Consider the following 13,982-nt stretch of genomic DNA (forward strand, 5'->3'; position numbering starts at 1 on the left):
ATACACAGAGATATATGTATACATGTATATATTATCTCTCATGGCATATTTTAATATGTTTTTCTGTCTCTTGCATTTTCCTTAAATTAGTATGTTGATCTAGAGTGTTGATCAGATTCAGATTGAATTTTTTAAAAAGGTGAACTATTTCCTATGTAAGATCTATTTTTTTTTTTTGGTACCGGGAATTGAACTTGGGACCTCATGCTTGCCAGGCAGGAGCTTATGCCACTGAGCTATATCCCCGGCTAAGATTTATTTTTCTGTCTTCTTTTTCTTTTGATGTTAGCAACCCTCAGTAATTATTGTTAGATACATTAATTCATCAGGGGTTGTGGCAGATAAAAATGGCCACAAACACTCTGACACTGAGGTGGAGAGAGCCATGTGAGTCCAGCCACCAACCTGACCCCACCAACGTATCAGGTAAGAGACTGAAGTCTTCTGTGCTCCCTGGACCAGCTCACCTGTCCACCACATGCCACTGAGTGAGCCCAGGCAGTGTCCAGAGGGCCGGGAGAATTACCTAGCTGCCCTGTCTTATTTCAGAAGCCACCAAATTGGGAGATATAATAAAATAGCTGTTGCTTCGAACCATTACATTTTTTTAAAGGATTGGGATGGAGGTAGTTTGTCACACAGAAGTAGATAACCAGAATGTGTTCCAATTGTATAATTTTTCTTCATTTGTTTATTGTAATACTTCTGTAAAACCTACCAACTATGTTGTTACTCTGAAGTGCCTTTGTTTTGTTGTTTAAAATCAATGGGTCTTGGAATGTGTCTCAGTGTTAGAGTGCTTACCTTGTAATTCTGAGACCCTGGGTTTGATCTCAGAATTTAAAAAAAAAAAAAATATATATATATATACACACACACATATATATATATATATATATACACACACACACACACACAGAGACATATACATAGGTGATTATATACAGTAAAATTCAACCTTTAAGGATACAGTTCTATGAATTTTGACAAGTGCGTAGTCATCTGCCCCTGCAATCAAAATATAGAATGTTTCAATTCCTCCCAAATCATTCCCCATTGCTCCTCTATAGACAACGGACCTCCCGGTCCCCCTGTCCCTGTTGAACGCTGATCTAGGCTGATCCCCATGACTTTACCTTTTCCAGTCACAGAATGAAATTACATAGCATGTAGACTTTTTATCTGGTTTCTTTTGCTCTGAATAATTCATTTGAGATTCAACTATGTTACTGAGTTTTTCAGTAATTAATATCTGGCTAGTAAGTACAATTCCATTGTATAGATGGATCATAGTTTATTTACTCACCAGGTTAGACACATTTAGGTTGTTTTCAGGTTTTTTAAATAATTATGAATAAAGTTATTATAAACACTGATGTGCAGATTTTTGTGTAGACTTAAGATTTTGTTCCTCTTGGATAAATATCTAGGATTGAATTTCTTGGGTCAGTATGTTTTCCCATATGGAAACTGCCAAAAGTTTTCTAAGTGAACCCATCGATTTTGCATCACCACTGGCACTGTAGGACAGTTCTGGCTTACCTGTGTTCTGTTTTGTTTTGTTTTTTTTTAACTTTGTTTTCTTTTTTTTTTTTGGTACTGGGAATTGAACTCATGACCTCAAGCTTGCCAGGCAGGTGCTTATGCCCCTGAGCTGCATCCCCAGCCTATGTTCTTGTCAGTCCTTGGTACTGTCAGTTTCTTGTCGTTTGAGTTTTGTTTGTTTGTCATTGTCTTGTTTACTTTTCTCTCATTGCTGGGACAAAATACCTCACGCCCAAAATTAAGGAAGGAAAGGTTTATTTCGCTTACAGTTTGTGGAGCTTTCAGTCCATACTTGGCAGGTTACAAGGCAGAGTGGCACATGGCAGAGGGCTACAGCTCATGGCAGCAGAACACAGCAAAAGCAACAAGCACTAAAAGGGAGGAATGGCGGCAAGTAGCCTCTTCCTCTCCCTTACACATGCAAACTATCCACCCCAGGGTGGGTGTAGCTCTCACACCCATAATCAATCAAACTCTAAAAGCCTGCCCCATGGCCCGCATGAGGCTTTGGGAGCACACCTAGACACAAACCCTAACAGTCATTTTGTTCATACTGTAACATTCATTTGCATTTCCTTAATGAGTAATGATGGTGAACGTCTTTCCGTGTGCGTACATATTTGCTGTTTATTTTTTGTAGTCAAATGTCTATTCACATATTTTGCCCATTTTTATATTAAGGTGCTTACTATTAAATTTAAAGTTTTAAAAATACATTACAAATGCCAGTCTTTTCCATATACACGTTTTACCAACATTTTCTCCAGTTCTGTGGTTTCCACTGTTCTTTTGCCATGACAGTGACTTTCAAAGAGAAATCTTGGTAAAGTCCAACATATCACCTTTTTTTTTCATGGATTTTTTTTGTTTTGTTTTGTTTGTTTGTTTTTTTTCCCCAGTACCGGGAACCGAACTCACGACCTTGCACTTGCCATGCAGGCGCTGTGCCGCTGAGCTAAATCTCCAGCCCCTTCATGGATTGTTTTTGGCATCATATCTTAGAAATGTTTGCCTAACTCAGGTTGTAAAACTACATTTCTCATCATATCTTCTACTTTTGTAGTTTGGGGTCTTATTGTTACATATATGGTAAGTTTTTTATTATGGTGTAAGATGTGGATCAAGTTTCATATTTCTTCATGTTGATGTCCGATTCATCATTTGTTGAGATGACAATCATTTCTTCATTGTCCTTATATCTGTGTAAAAAGTAAACTGGTCTTATGGGTGTAGATCTTTGAGCTCTTAATTCTAGTTCATGATTTTTACATCCATCCTTCCATCAGTAGCACACTGTTCTATTACTACGCCTTGAAAGTAACACTTGAAATCAAGTAGAGCCCTCCAAGTTTGTTCTATTTTAAGATTATTTTGGCACTTCTTTTTCTTTTCCTTTTATGTATAAATTTGAGAATCAGATTATTGATTTCTACAAAATTCCTTTTAGGATTTTAATTGGAATTTCATGGAGCACCTAGGTCAGTTTTTCTCTTCCAGTACTGGAGACTGAACCAAGAGCCTTGTTTATGCTAAGCAAGGACTCTACCATTTATTTATGGTCCCCAAACTGATAGGTCAATTTTGACGGAATTCGTATCTTAATAATATTAAGTCTTCGACCCATGAATACAGAATATTTCTCCACTTATTTCAGTCATATTTCTTTCATTACTGTTTGGTATGTTTCATCATGCTGATCTTCCACTTTAGATTTTAGTCAATGTATTTCATTTTCAGTGTTCTTGTAAATGGTACTTTAAATCTTTTCATTTTCTAGTCATTTGTTGCTAGTGAATAGAAATTCAATTAATTGAATTTACCTTGCATCCTGTGACCTTGCTGAATGCATTTACTGTACTAGTACTACAGACTTTCAGAAAATAGACTCTTCAGTATTTTCCTCATTGTGTTGTCTCTGAATCAAGAGTTTTGTTTATCACCAAACTACATTTATATATATAGCAGTATAATTTTTCATTATAAGTTACAATGCTTATTATTATTTATTGTTTTTGCTTTATTCCACTGCTAAGGTCTCCAGTATGATGTTGAACACAAGTGGTATGTAGTAAGAGTGAGCATCTTTGCAACGTGCCTTCTTTGTGATGCTGGGAGTTGGAACTAGGACCTCTTATGTGCTGACCCTGCACACTCCTGCTTACCTACATCCCCAGCCCCTTTACATTATTCTTAGGAGAAAGTTTTCAGTCTTTTACCACAAAATATGATCTTATTAACAGGATTTTCATAATTACCCTTTATCAGTTTGAGAGTTTCCCTTCCATTCCTGTTTTGTGGAGAGTTTTTATAATGAATTGAAGTTGAATTTTTAAAAAATTACCTTTTTTATTCTTCTGTTGAAATGTTCATCCCACCCCACTGCCCCTGGTTAATCAAATTACATTAATTGATTCTTCAGTGTTGAACCAATTTTGCATTCCAAGAACAACTTTCCAAATTTTGTCACGTTTTCTTCTATGTATTGCTGGATTTAGACTGTTAGTATTTTGCTGTGGATTTTTGTGTCTGTGTTTATGAGGGATAAGGATTTGAAGGATTTTTTTTTGTATGTTTATTTCTGGTTTGGATATTTGGGTTGGCCTCATAGAAATAGGTTGGGAAATATTTTGTTCTCTTCAATTTTCTGGAAGAATTTGTAAGAAATTATATGATTTCTTCCTAAATGTTTTGTAGAATTCACCACTGAAGCCATGTAGGCCTAGAGTTCTTTTGTTGGAAGATTTCACATGACAAATTCAATTTCTTAGAGAGATATATATGTGATTAGATTATCTATTTTCTCCTTACTGAGCCTTGGAAGTTTGTGTATTCTAATTCATGTAATGTCAATTGACAGTCAATATTTTGCTTAAAATATTTTCTTATACTTTCAGCATCTAAGATTTATAGTACATGATTTTTCATTCTTGATACTGGTAATCTGCATTTTCTCTTTTCTCGGTTAGCCAAGCTAGGGCTTTACACATTTTCTCTTTCTTTCCAAAGAACCAATTTTAGGTTTGATTGATTTTTCTCTACGTTTTTTATTTTTAATTTCATTGATTTCTGCTCCTTATTATTTGCTTCTATTTGCTTTTGAAAAATCTATCATTTCTTAAGGTGATAGCTAAGATAATTAATTTGATACCTTTCTAATATGCATATTTAATGTTATCAGTTTTCCTCTAAGCATTGCTTTTAATTGAATCCTACAGCTTAATAAGTTGTGTGTTCATTTCAGTGTAAATCAAAATATTTTAATTGTTCTTCTGTCTTTTTTTTTTCCTACAGGTTATTTAGAAATGTACTAATTTCTAAGTAGTTCAGGATATCCTAAATATCCTCTTATGGGATTCTAGTTTGATTCTTCCATGGTCAGAAAACATACATGACATGATAGAAAATATGGTGAATAGTTAAACTTTTAAACAGTACTGTAAAAGGCATATTGCCCCTAACCCCCTCCAAGTCTTCCCCCATACTGAAACACACTTACCCATCATCCTTGCCACCTTCTGAAGTGCTTCTAGGAGTTCCTCTTCCATGAATGTCTTTGTTGTGCTGCTGTGGCTGGCTCAAGTGTCCTGAATCCACTAAACACATTCACCTTTCGTGGTCATTCTAACCTTGGAGAAGAGCCAGAAGTCACATGTTACCAGATCTGCTACGTTACCATCATGTTTATACAAGTCTGCCTTTCCATCGGATGGCACTTGCCGGTAGCATGTGCCACATTTTTTATGCTACCTCAAAAAGATACTCATGCAAGAGGGCGTGCAGAACTGATCCAGAAAATGTCAAGAACTGTGGGATGAGTGTATTCAAAGTGGGAAAGGGGGTATTTTGAAAGAGATTAATGGCAATATGTCTTTTACCGTAAGACATTTTGAAAGGGTAAACGTTCACCATTTATTTTGATTGGCGCCTGTATTGTATGTGATTGCATTTCTTTAAAATTTGTTGGGGACCGCTGTATTTCCTAGAATGTAATTTGACTTGGTCTGTGTCCCATATGTACTTGAAAAAATGTGTACTTTGTGTTGTGTGTTTTATAATTACTACTTATGTTTGATGTAGAAAAGCCTTTTTAAAAAAATCTCCTTGGGGCAGCTGTTACTTCTTACCTTCTTGTAAAAGATTGGGAGATGTAGCAGACCAGTTAGCTGTCTGGGTTCACTGTCCATGGTGACCATTTTATGCCCAAGGTGAGAGAGGATTTTAAGGAAGGACTTTAAAGGAGAAAAATAGAGAAAAAATGTAAAATCTTATGGTATTTTCTTTCTTTCTTTTGTGGGGAGTGTGGAATAATGCATTTGCTCAATTGAAAGTATATGCCAGATTCCAGATACCATGTGGATTTTCTCCAGGAAGTTAGTATGAAAGTCAGGTTGGGATCCACAGTTGGTGAAACCACTTGATTCCATTGGTTTCTGATTTCTACAGAAATCCTCTGCAGTGGCTGAAAAGTAGATTCAGTGAGGATGTCATAGGAATCACCAAGCATATCCCTTCCAAGTATTTGATGTTCACAGTGATCTCTGTTTTCCTCTGAGAGGTAATATTTCTTTGACTGCTAAAGGAGGAGTTCTGGTATCCTTCTCTGGGTCCTGATGACCATAAGTGGCACTTAACCCATGCCTTAGCCTGTGAAGGGGTTGTGCCTGGTACCAGTAACATCATACATAAACTGAAAATAGCCTCAAGATGGGCTTGCCATTGTTGGCTTCAATCATAACTCCATCTCTGAATCTTTTCAGACCTCATTCTGTGGGGCAGACCATAGTGACAGTCAAGGTTCCTAAGATTCCAATAATTAGCAGTAACTTGGATCTAGTATCCAGTAGACTAAAGACTTAGGTATGTTCTTTATCTCAGGGCACATTTGGAGGGAGGTGAGGAAGAAGAGCAGCTCTTTGTCACTGTTTGTGTGGATCTCAAGGCTCCCTAGCATCTATTTTATTGTACAGACTCAGAATCTGTGAAGTAACTGAGCACAGGGAATTACATAAGAAGTCCTGACTTAGTTGTGTCTTGATTTTCTTATGCTAAAAACTAACTCCACTAGGCCTTGATTTGTATTTTATTTTTATATTTTATGGTCACCTACAAAAGGTGACCTGTCACTTTAATTCTGGAGAACAATCTAATTAATTAACTGCGGCCGAAGATCTTCCAGGCATTACACCATTTTGTGAAACCTAGTAACTATGCCTGCCTTGTTGCCCATCATGATAATTAGGCCCATTTTGCTTCTGGCAGGTAACGGGGGCCACCAGAACCAAGCCAGCCTGGACTGTTCACATCAGTGAGACCAGTGAGGTCTCTGTCTGCAGTATCCCTGGGATAGGAGAACAGCCAATAAAAGAACACCATCTCCCACCAATCTACTTCTCCAGGTACAGGTAAGCAGAGAGCCTGCTGGGACTGGTGGGAGACCCATCATGCGGGTAGGAGTTGAGTAAGTAGGAAACTCAGGACCGTTCTAGTGCAGCATTCCTGTCTCCGGGAGTCTTTGAATTCTTTCCTGTATCTTATGCCAAAGTGTTTCTGGCTTTGCCATGTCATTTTGCACAGAGCAGCATTCAGAACATGGGCCAAAACAGCAGACTGCTAAAGCAGCTGCCCACACCTCCTGAAAAAATGCTTCCAGATCAACAACTTCATCCCAGTGGGAAGCCAGCTCTACCTGTACGCCAAGGGCCCCCAGCTCCAATCACACAGATGCCCTCTGTGCCTGTGCAAGCTACCAATTCCTGCTGTTCTCTCCAGGCGTAATTCTTCATTCACCCACCCTGCTGATGGCTGTCATTCCCAGGACTTGTGGAATTTGGATTCTGGTCACCAGCCAAGCACAGATTGGGGTAGCAGGGCGTGAGAGAAGGGTTCACTTCCCTGAAGGGAAGGGACTGTGCCTTAGGGGAGAAGCACACAAGGAGTGTTTCAGAGTGGCGGGGCTGGAGGTCCTCAGAATATTTCTGGATGTTTTCATCTCATCAGGCTTGCCTTCTGCCTTAACCATGGCTCTCACTCTTGTTAAAGCAGACGGTGACTTCCACGGTTAACTCTGGAGCCACCTGAACCAGGCCAGCCTGGGCTCCTCACGTATCTGGTTGATCAGTTGTAGGGTGAGTCTCAGATGGGGTTGGTTATCTGCAGTCTTAGATCTGCTTATTACCAGTTACAGAGTTTTTGAAAACTTAGTTCCAGGAATGCTTTGAAATTGTGTTTTCTTCCTTGAGGCAGATATTTTGAAGTTTAGGCCATGAAATCTTTGGTTTTAAGTAAGGTACTAGTAACAGAAGGAAGCATTTTATTTCTGTTTCTCATCCCCTTTTAATAGGCCTCTGGATAAGGTTAAGGGAAAAGACAGGATTTATATGTAGTGTGCCACTTTTTAAAATTCAGATCCAGTTTGCATATCATACTTTATTTGGTCTTTCTGAGATAAGGTTTCACTACGCAGTTCAGGCTGGCCTTGAACTCACTTTGTAGCCCAGGCTGGCCTTGAACTCACAGTGATCCTCCTGCCTGAGCCTAACAAGTGGTAGGATTATGGGTGTGCGCCCCCATGCCCCGGCACATATCACACATTTTTAAAGCACACGGTTCAGTGGTTTTATTATATTCACAAGGTTGTACAACCATCACCATTATCTAGCTTTGAAACATTTGCATCTCTCAAAAACGGAATCTCATCAGCAGTCACTTCCCATTCCTCCCTCCTACCACTAATCTGCTTTGTGTCCCCGTGGCTTGGCCCATTCAGGGCATTTCATATAAAGGAAATTATACAATATGTTTCCTTTTGTACTTGGCTTTGTTCACCGAGTGTAATGTTTTCAGGGTTTTTTCATATTGTGATGAAAAATGCTATTTACTTTTATAGTTGACTGGTATTTAATTGCATGTATATGCCACACTTTACGTATGCATTCACCAGTTAATGGACATTTGAGTGGTTTCTACTTTTTAAGTATTACAAATTATATGAACATTAGTGTACAGAGTTCTGTATATTTTTTGTTTTCCTTTCTCCAGTGATATAAATGGTGGTGACAGTCTGGGTCATGTGCTAAGTGGCTACACCATTTCACATTCCCCCAGCAGTGCAGGAAGGTTCCAATTTCCCCATATCCTTGGCAACTTTTGTTATGTCCACCTTTGATTATAGCCGTGCTGGTAACACAAAGGGGAGTGTGCTGCCTTTTAGGTAAACATGAAGGGGAGAGAGGAAGTATCTATTTGTAATTCCTTATATGCACATGGAATAAGTTGAAAGATTATAGAAGCGACTGATGGCATTGGTTTCCTCCAGAGAAAGAAGCTGAGTAGTTGGTGGTAAGCACAGGAGAGAGATGCTACCCTGCTCTGCTTATTAAGTTTTAGACCATGTACAAGTATTACATTTACAAACGAATTAATACTAGCTTAAAATAAAAAGTACAGGGGCAACCCACTTTCCGGGCCCCCTTCTGTCCCTCTCAGACAGAAGCTTTATTTCTCTCAATAAATTCTTCCTCCTCTTAAAAAAAACCCAAAAAACAAAAAATCCAATTTCTTTAAGTATTGAATGTCTATCAAGTTTAAGTAGGAAGATTAAAACTAACCAAGTTAATGTTTTAACATCTTTACCTTTTTTCTTTCAGTAAGCAGTGTTTTAAATTATTTTTCTCCTTTACATGTACAAATAAATTGACATATATTAGTTGTACTTTTGCCTATATTTTTGCAAGCACACAATAGCCATGTGACCAGCACTCGCCTACTTATCAAGGCAGTTTCATTAAGCAGCTGGGAGTAAGATGCAATAGCTTTCTTGTCCCTCTTTCCATGTGTTTTCCCAGCTCAACACAAAGTTATTTTCAGTGGTTTCAATAAACTGAGGTTAGAGGAGCCTAAGATGAAATTACAGTCACCTACCTTCCCATTCTTCATGGGACCAGGTGAGGCAGATGGCTTGCTGCGCTGCTGTCTAGAGAAAAGGAAAAGAATTTCAGTGGGAACCACTTTGCCTAGAGACACACTGTGATGATTTAGACTTTGCTGTCAGGACATCGGCCTTATCAAGAAATATTATCAATAAAAATCTTCAAACTTACAATTATACATTATGTGAAAATAGGCATTTCCATATATTCCTCTGCATCCCTTTTTAAAAGACATCTAACAAAAATCTTCATACATAATGTCAAGTTCATATATATTTTTAAAAATAATTTGGATTCTTAAAAATCTTTCTGACTTCAGGCACTGAATAACTGGTCACTGTGTCATTGAGGACTAAGTGTATCCATGCCGTATCTGTTGTCATCTGTGATGAATACATGGCCGTTTAATTTATTTTTTATTTTCTTATTCTGGTCTCCATTTCACTAAGGTTTTTTTTGTGTTGTTTTGTTTTCTGGTACCGAGAATCGAACTCACAATCTTGCACTTGCCAGGCAGGCGCTGTGCCACTGAGCTAAATCCCCAGTCCCATGGTCTCCATTTCATATTCTCAGTTTTGAGTATTCTTTTTTTTTTTTTGGTTTTTCTCCGGACCCGGGAACCGAACTCACGACCTTGTGCTTGCCAGGCAGGCGCTTTGCCACTGAGCTAAATCCCCAGCCCCTAGTTTTGAGTATTCTTTCTTGTTCTTGTCTATCATTTTTATATTTAAGCTACATGATTGTATTTATGTAACCTGAAAGTGGTCTGAAATATCTTGTGAATTAAGTCAAAGAATAAATAAGCAAGTAGATCCATAGGTTTGCAACAATTTATGAGCAACAATTTATGAGCAATTTTGACCAACTTATTTTAAAAATAAATACTTGAAAAAATTGAAATACTAGATGCTGATACATAGTTTTGAGAATTAAAATGATTTTGAATACTGTAAAAATAAAAATAAAAAGTACACTTGTTGATGTATAAACTGGTTCGGCTAACTATAGCCTGTAGACTAAATCTGGCCTGCCACCTGTTTCTGGATAGCCTCTGAACTAAGAGTAGTTTTTACATTTTTAAATGATTAAAAAATAAAAAGAATATTTGTAGTACATGAAGTGCGTATACATATATAAAACTCAGATTTCTGTACCCATAAATAAACTTTGATTGGCATACAGCATCCTCACTTGTTTACATGCATTCTATGGTTGCTTTGTGCTGTGTACAATGGCAAAGGTAAGGAAGCACAGCAGGGACTGCAGGTGGCAGAATGATTGCTTTAAACTGGTACTTGATACAATGGAAATCACACCTACTCAGTTATAATCTGACATCATTTTTAGTGCCACCCAGGTCACCACATTGCAACTTAAAAAAAAATAAAGATTATGAGTACATATCATTTATGTTAAAATAAGGAAAGACGAAAGTGGACTTTGAGTGTCATGCTTATAAGGTGGTGAGTGCGAATTATTTTATTACCAATTTATGTGACAGAACTGTGCCTATTGTGCAGTGTTATAATAGGTATGTTAAGAGGATATAAGATACACCAACACTACAGATCATATCATAGCAGAATTTCTTACAAAAACTAAAGATGGCATAGAATCGCCTACCAAAGTAGGTTATGAGGTGGTTCACTGGCTACCCAAAAAGAAAGCTGTTCATAAATGACTTGGTGAGGTGATATATGATTGCAACAGCTAGATGAATGTGTACAGAAAATTAATGTGTTTATGAATGCTAGCCTTGCATTGAGAATAGTGACCTGAAGAATTTAGGACATTGGGAGTCATTTAAAAAAAAAAAAAAAAAAGACCAATGTTGATGTTCAGTTGTTCATTTGAGAAGTTAATCCCTGATTCTGAAGTCTAGGCTAAGAGCTGGGTATGGTGGAGCGTACCTATAATCCCAACTACTCAGGAGGCTAAGGTTAGGAGGATTGAAAGTTTGAGACGAGCCTGAACAACTTTGCAAGATCCTGGAGAGGGACAGAGATCATATCATGGCAGGATTTCTCATAAAAACTCAAGATGACATAGAATCTCCTACCAAAATAGGTTATGAGGTGGTGAGGAAGGGAGAGAGAAAGAGAAGGTAGAGGAGAGAGAGGGTGGAGAGAGAGAGAAGGCGGAGAGGGGGGTGGCTGGGATGTAGCGCAGTGGCAGAGCACTTGCAAGGGAGGTCTGGGTCCAGTCCTCAGTACTGCCCCCCTCAAGTCCAGGCTAAAGAATTGGCCTCTATTAATAGTCTGCATGGAGTAACTACAGGTGAGACTATTTTCAAAGAAACTGAAGAACTGGGTAGAGTGGTCCATCTGTAGTTCTAGTGCTCAGGATACTGAGACAGGAGGATTGACTGAGCCCAAGAGTTCAAGACCAGCCTGGGCAATACAGTAAAAGTCCATCTCAAAAACAAAACAAAACAAAACAAGACAAAGCAAAGCAAAACACACTGAAAAGTCATTAATTCAGTAAATTTGAATTGAAGTCTACTAAAATATGTTACCACTGATATACATAAAGTACATATGGATGTAGAATACGCTTTGCTGTGCTAATACTTAAAACTTGTAGAAAGAGAAAGGGCTTAAGGGACATGGTCATTCATTGTATTTTAATTTTAATTTTATTAGTACGTGTTTGTAGTTCATGCAGTTTACAGTCCTCTTGTGGGAGTGTTTATATGCACATAACACAGCTCATTTGTCTTTTTATTTTAATTCCACTGTCCCTTCCCTCCATCCTCCTTCAAGTCCCCTATCCTGATTTTCCTTCTTGTTGATATTACTGATCTAAGTTCATGTTATGGTGTATAATGTTTATGTTAATTGAAGTTATTAGGTTCCTGTACATGGCATATCTTTATTCTACTTATTTCTCCTTCCCCTCCTCCTTACCTTTGTGCCTTTTCCCTAGGACCACTTTCCTATTGCAAGAGATCCATGTCCTTGTCCCCTTCTATCCATCCTTACTACTCTCTTTGTACTTCACTCAAATGAGAGATACCGTAGGGTATTTAAGCCTGTGTGTCTAGTTTACTTCACTCAGCATTGTATTTTCCAAGTGCCTCCATTTTCCTGCAAACATCTCAAAGCTGTCATCCTTTGTAGCAGATAGTATTCCATTATATTATTATTTTCTTTATCCAGTTATCTGTTGATGGGTATACAGGCTATTTCTTGGATTTAGGTATTACGAGTTGTGCTGCTATAAACGTTGGTCTGCGTATATCACCATATTTGATGTCTTAAGCTCTTTGGGGAAGATACCTAGCAGGGGGATGGCTGGGTCATATGAAATTTCTAATTTCAGTTCTTTGAGAAATCTCCATACTGATTTCCATATTTGTACTGGTGTATACATTCCCACCAACAGTGAAGGAGTGTTCCTTTTCCAACACGCTAGCATTTGTTATTGTTTGATTTCTTAATAATTGCCACTCTTTCTGGAATAAAATGGACTCTTAGCATTGTTTTATTTTGCATTTCTCTAATGGCCAGAGATGTTGATTTTTCATATATTTGTTGACCATTTGTATTTCTTCATCTATGAAGTGGCTGTTCATTTCTCTTGCCCATTTCTTGACGGGGTCTTAATTTTAGGAGCTTTAATTTTTTGTTAGTTCTTTGTATATTCTAGATATTAGTCTTCTGTCTAAGACGTACCTGGCAAAATTTTTTTCTCATTCTGTAGGTTGTCTCTCCACTCTGCTGATTGATTCTTTTATACTGTACAGAAGTTTTTTTAGTCTGAGGTAGTTCCATTTATTGATTCTTGCTGTTATTTTTTGTGCAATTGAGGTTCTGTTTAGAAAACTCTTCCCTACACCTATGTCAAGTGTTTAACTATTTTATCTTCTAGTAGGTTAAATGGTTTTATTTTAGTGTTTAGATCTTTGATCCATTTTGATTGTAATTTAGTATATGGTGAGAGGTAAGGGTCCAGTTTCAATCTTCTGCACACAGATTTTCCAGCACCACTTGTTGAATACGCTATCCTTTCTCCAGCATATGCTTTTGGTCCCTCTGTCAAACATCGAATAGCTGAATGTGTCTGGGAAAGTTTCTGTATTCCCAGTTTTGTCCCACTGATCCATGTATTTGTTTTGATTCCAGTACCATGCCATTTGTCTCACTGTTATTTTATAATATAGCTTGAAGTCAGATATTGTCATGCCTCCTGCTTTGCTTTTGTTGTCCAGAATTATTTTTTCTATTTTGGGTCTCTTCTGGCCCATATGAGTTTTAGGAGTGTTTTTTGTAGATCTGTAAACTATGCTGTTGGTATTTTGGTTGGGATTGCATTGCACCTGTGTAACAGTTTGGGGAGTATGGCCATTTTTGACACTATTGATTCTGCCTATCAGCAGGGGGATATCTTTGCATTTTCTGATGTCCTCTTCAATCTCCTTTTTCAGAGGACTGTATTTTTCTTTGTAGAGGTCTTTCACTTCCTTGGTTCAGTTAATTTCTAGATATTTCATTTTTCTTGAAGCTACTG

The 13,982-nt window shown here is 37.8% G+C and overlaps 1 long non-coding RNA gene across 2 annotated transcripts in view; it reads left to right on the plus strand.

Moving 5' to 3' along the window:
• Positions 1-13,982, plus strand: part of LOC102020062 — a 58,245-nt gene that overhangs the window by 15,825 nt on the left and 28,438 nt on the right. For both annotated transcript variants that reach the window (XR_262284.1, XR_262285.1), the window contains exon 5: positions 6,805-6,947. This is a non-coding gene — a long non-coding RNA (uncharacterized LOC102020062). The remainder of the gene's footprint in view (positions 1-6,804; positions 6,948-13,982) is intronic.

The sequence above is a fragment of the Chinchilla lanigera genome, unplaced genomic scaffold (genome assembly GCF_000276665.1).
Source record: "Chinchilla lanigera isolate Chin_1 unplaced genomic scaffold, ChiLan1.0 scaffold00044, whole genome shotgun sequence".
In the NCBI taxonomy this organism is placed as follows: domain Eukaryota; kingdom Metazoa; phylum Chordata; class Mammalia; order Rodentia; family Chinchillidae; genus Chinchilla; species Chinchilla lanigera.